Raw genomic sequence first — 6,030 nt, forward strand, 5'->3', positions numbered from 1 at the left:
GCCGTCGCACTGGCTTGTTTCCCAGTCTCTGTGTCGACAAGTAATCTACTTGTTTTTCCACTCTTTTAAAAAGAAAAGACATTTATATAAAAGGAACTGAAATTATTTTATCAAGAATCCCAATTTCATTCATTCATTCAATCGTATTTATTGAGAGCTCACTTTGCGCAGAGCAAGTAGCCGTGGCATAGAGGATAGAGCCCGGGCATGGGAGTCCGAAGGTCATGGGTTCTAATCCCAGCTCTGCCACCTCCCTGTTGTGTGACCTTGGGCAAGTCACTTCACTTCAGTGGGCCTCAGTTTCCTCATATGGCACATAGTAAGCGCTTAACAAGGACTATAAAAAATGGTCCGACACAGTCCCTGTTCCACCTGGGCTCATCTTTATCACCTTCTCTTGCTCCCAGCCCCACAGTACATGTACATAGCTATAATTTTATTCATTTATTTTAGCGTCTTTCTCCCCCTCTAGACCGTAAGCTTGTTGTGCTCAGGGAATGTCTCTGTTATATTGCTATATTGTTAGTTCAGTGCTCTGTACACAGTAAGAGCTCAGTAAATAAGATTGACTGACAAGTAGGGGGGAGAACAGGTATTGCATCCCCACTTTGTAGATGAGGAAAATGAGGCCCAGAGAAGTGAAGTGACTTGCCCAAGGTCACACAACAGACAAAATGGCAGAGCCAGGATTAGATTCCAGGTCCTCTGACTCCCAAGCCCGTCCACTAGAAATGCGTATCTTTGATGACCAATGGCATCTCACCCCATGAGGAGAAGGCCAATTTGTGAGCGCCCTTCATGGCTTAAAATTCCCAAACTATTCACTCATTCAATTGCACTTATTGAATGCTTACTGTGTGCACAGCACCGTACCAGGTGCTTGGGAGAGTCCAACAGAATAAGCAGACACATTCCCTGCCCACAGTGAGCTTACAGTCTAGATGGGGAGCCAGACACTAATACAATAAATAAATTACAGATATGTACATAAGTTGCTGTGGGGCTGGGAGGGGGGATAATAATAATAATGATGGTATTTATTAAGCATGTACTGTGTGCAAAGCACTGTTCTAAGCGCTGAATGAATAAAGGGAGCGAGTCAGGGTGACGCAGAAGGGAGTGGGAGAAGAGGAAAGGAGGGTTTAGTCAGGTAAGGCCTCTTGGAGGAGATGGGCTTTCCATAAAAACTACGGCCATGAGATTTCCAGGGAAGTTGACATCTTCAGGCATGTCAGTTAGGCTCTGGCTTGAAGCGGAGCAGCTGACCACAGCACAAGAAACAGACTTGGGAAAACCAATTAGCCTTACAAAAGAAATTCACCGATATTCCATTAGCTCAGTGTTGCTGCATTTTAGCAAGGAGAGCAATTCATTCATTCATTCATTCAATCATATTGCTGAGTGCTTACTGTGTGCAGAGCACTGTACTAAGCCCTTGGAAAGTACAATTCAGCAACAAAGAGAGACAATCCCTACCCATAATGGGCTCACAGTCTAGAAGGGGGTCACAGACATCCAAACAAGGAAACAGGCATCAATAGCTTCAGTATAAATAAATATAATTAGAGATATCTATACACAGAGCAAGTAAAACAGGCATTAATGTAAATAAATAGAATTATAGCTATGTACATATATACATAAGTGCTGTGGGGCGGGGAGGGGGGTAGAGTGGAAGGAGTCGGGGCGATGGGGAGGGGAGGAGGAGCAGAGGAAAAAGGGGCCTTAGTCTGGGCAATGAAATGGGTAGATGTGGATGATTTTCACTATGTAGTAAGCTGATTGGCTTTTCTCAATGAAAACATAGGCCTGTTTCTTGTAATGGGGGGAGTGATGAGGCAGACCTCATTCACGATCAGATGAAAATTCATTTTTGGGATTAGCCAGCCCTTTGCTGCTTCTGAAGGATGAAGAATCAGATGCCAGACCCACCCAAACTTCTCCTGTGTAAATTTGAGCGAGCAGAGCTTCTGTGACTCACACACTGACTGAGGTGATCACTTCCTCCCATCAGAGTCCAGATGATAGCTTCCCCTCACAGGAAACAAATAGGAGACGGTCTAATCTCCTCGATTATAATTTAGGAAGTTGACAAACTAGCCGGCCACTCGATTATGCACAGGTTCTTCTATAAACACACACACACACACTTCCACCTCTTCTCGTGCGCACACATAACCACACATACACACAGCTTCTCCCTTTCCCATTTAGATAGCCAAAATGGAGAAACTCAAGAAAAGTTAGTTCCTACATTCTGAAATAAAAAGATGTACATATCTCTAAATTATATATTACAAATCATTTATTGGTATTAATGCCTGTCTCCCCCTCTTGGCTGTAAGCTCTCTGTGGACAGAGAACGCAACTCTGTTGTGTTGTACTCTCCCAAGTGCTTAGTACAGTGCTCTGCACATAGTTAAGTGCTCAGTAGAGACCATTGATGATGATGATAAAAAGTATTAATCGAGGTATTGGGGATATTCAGACGAATTAAATAGATTCTACATCAGCAGATACTCTATGTTCTTTGTTAAATCTTTTTTCTCCCCACCTCGTGTCCCCAGCAGCTGTCACTTCATCATCTGCTAAGCACAGGGATTCTGAAACCTCTCCCTCCCTCACCCCACCATAGCTTTTAAAAAAACCCGGCATTTATTAAGTGCTTACTATGTGCCAGGCACTGTACTAAGCACTGGAGTAGACCCAGGATAATCAGGTTGGATGCAGTTCATGTCCCACAGTCTTTTCCCCATTTTACAGATGAGGTAACTGAAGCATGGAGAAGTGAAGTAACTTGCCCCATGTCATACAGCAGACATAAGGCAGAGCTGGGATTAGAACCCAGGTCCCCTGACTCCCATGTTCTTTCCACTGGGCCACACTGTTTCTTTATGTGCATAGCTTTATAGTCTACTGACCCTATTCCCTCTCACTTCCTAAAATAATTTCCTCGACTCCCATATCTTCACTGCCATCTTCAACTGGTCCCTCTCCAATGGCTCTTTCCACCACAAAAATAGAAATTATTGACTGATCAATTCCCCTTCCCTTCAAATACATACAAATCCCCATTAAAAAAAAAAAACCTCTCAACCCTACAGAGCCCTCCAGTTATCATCCCATCTCCCTGCTCCCATTCTTACCCAAATTAAAATTTACTTCAAATTTATTGTTATTATTACGGAATATGCTAAGCACTTACAATGTGTTCTAGCACTGTTCTCTAGGCGCTGGAGTAGATAAAAGTTTATCATGTCAGACTGTGTCTCTGTCCCACATGGGGCTCACAGCATAAGTAGGAGAAGAGATATTGAATCCACATTTTACAGATGAGGAAATGGAGGCGCAGAGAAGTTAAGTGACTTGCCCAAAGTCACACAGCAGGCCAGGGGCAGAGCTGGCATTAGAACTCGTGTTCTGACTCCCAAGCCCGTGCTTTATCCACTAGCTCACGCTGTTTCTCAAGTCTGAAGCCTTAAGGATTCTTATTCTGGTTGGAAACTTCGAACTTCCTCAGTGAGAGTAGCAGCCTTCTTTACTTTTTTTGGCTCTTTGTTCTTAGAAAACGGACCTATCCCTTCAGGCCAACATATGCCAACAATCTTCTCCAGGAAGTCCCTGGCTGGCAGTACCAATTAGGCCACTTTACCCCCAATAGACGATATTAATTTGCAGAAGCAGCATATGTCTAAAAAAGCCAACCCACAGCACTGAACGTGGGCGCTCACCCCGGCTCCACCACTTGTCTACTGTGACACCTTGGGCGAGTCACATCACTTCTCTTGGCCTCAGTTCCCTCATCTGTAAAATGGGGATCATAATAATACTAATAATGTTGGTATTTGTTAAGCACTTACTATGTGCCAAGCACAGTTTTAAGCACTGGGGATTCTGAAACCTCTCCCTCCCTCACCCCTCCATAGCTTTAAAAAAAACCCGGCATTTGTTAAGCGCTTACTATGTGCCAGGCACTGTCCCGCAAGGGGCTCACACGATTTTAATCCCCATTTTACAGATGACGTAACTGGCACAGAGAAGGCAAGTGACTTGTCCAAAGTCACACAGCTGACAGTTGGTGGAGCAGGGATTTGAACCCATGACCTCTGATTCCAAAGCCCATGCTCTTGCCACTGAGCCACGCTGCTTGTGAGCTCCACGTGGGTCAACCTGATTAACTTGTATCTACCTCAGCGCTTCGAACCATGCTTGGTATATAATAAATGCTTAACAAATACCATCATCATTATTATTACTATGATTATTATGACAGTGCCTGGCTGTAAGAAATATCACAATTTTATTGGAAGTGGCTCTCAGAGCCAGGCAGGAGTGGCCAGGCATTTTCTTCTCCCCCAAGGCATTTTCTCGGGTTTGGGCATTGGTTGCTTATAACCAGACACTCATTCAATCGTATTTATTGAGCGCTCACTGTGTCTCCCTCACCCTCCCAAGCCCTATTCTGCCCTGCTCAAACCAGCCGCTCTCCCTCTCCAGTCTGCTTTCCTCCACTCCCCACTCTGGAAACCAGTTTTGGTCTCTGGGCCGGCAAGCTAACGGCTCTTTAAATTCCCTTCTGCCAACTCAGTGCTTCTAGTTTGCTATTATTAGATTTGGAGATTTCCCGAGACCTACCGAGGCAGCACATGTGCCCGTCAGGTCGCCCGGGAACCACCAGCGGGGTCGGCATGGCAGGGAGGAAAGGGGGGAAGTGCCCACAGAAATAAGAATAACTGTGGTATTGGTGAAGTGCTTACTATGTGCCAGACACTGTTTTAAGGGCTGGGGTGATACAAATCGAGCTGGACACAGTCCTTGTCCCACATGGGACTCACAGTCTTTAATCCCCACTTTACAGATGAGGGAACTGAGGCGCAGAAAAGTGACTCGATGATGATGCTGGTTTTTGATGGTATGTGCCGAGCACTGTTCTAAGTGCTGGGGTAATAATGATGGTATTTATTAAGCGCTTACTATGTGCCAAGCACTGTTCTAAGCACTGGGGGAGATACAAGGTAATCAGGTTATCCCACATGGAGCTCACTCTCTTAATCCCCATTTTAAAGAGGCGGGAACAGAGGCACAGAGAAGTTATGTGACTTGCCCAAGGTCACACAGCAGACAAGTGGCGGAACCAGGATTAAAACCCAGGTCCTTCCTTCCAGGTTGTCCCACGTGGGGCTCGTAGTCTTAATCCCCATTTTACAGATGAGGTAACTGAGGCACAGAGAAGTGACTTACCCAAAGTCACACAGCTGACAAGTGGCGGACCCAGGATTAGAACCCACAACCTCTGACTCCCAAGCCTGTGCTCTTTCCACTAAGCCAAGAAGAGAGGAACGGAAAGAAAGGCCTACTTCCAAGGATACAAGGTTGATGGGGGAGCAATATTTACCTGTATATATACAGGTAATATATACCTGCATATATGTATATATGTACCTGTATATATGTATATATGTTTGTACATATTTGTTAGTCTATTTATTTATGTTTGTACATATTTATTACTCTTTATTTTACTTGTACATATCTATTCTATTTATTTTATTTTGTTAGTATGTTTGGTTTTGTTCTCTGTCTCCCCCTCTTAGACTGTGAGCCCACTGTTGGGTAGGGACTGTCTCTGTATGTTGCCAACTTGTACTTCCCAAGCGCTTAGTACAGTGCTCTGCACACAGTAAGCGCTCAATAAATACGATTGATGATGACGAATGTAGATGATTGACTGATCTGGTGTGCTTGCTTCCTGTTCCTGGCAGTGTAGAGCACTGTACGAAGTATTGCATGTAGAGCACTGTATGAAGCGCTTGGGAGATTACAATCTAACCACAGAACAGACACATTCCTTGCCCACAACAAGCTTACGGTCTAGAGGAGAAGACAGACACTAATAAGTGGAGAGCAGGCACCGACAGGGAAACTTCTCTGAGGAAACACCCCTTGGCTATCCGATCCCAGTCGGCTGTTCTCGTCGGAAGCGCTTCCCCCAGCTATTCTTTTTTCCCATTTAGCCAGGATACCATGCCA

Source organism: Tachyglossus aculeatus, chromosome 20, assembly GCF_015852505.1.
Source record: "Tachyglossus aculeatus isolate mTacAcu1 chromosome 20, mTacAcu1.pri, whole genome shotgun sequence".
NCBI lineage: Eukaryota > Metazoa > Chordata > Mammalia > Monotremata > Tachyglossidae > Tachyglossus > Tachyglossus aculeatus.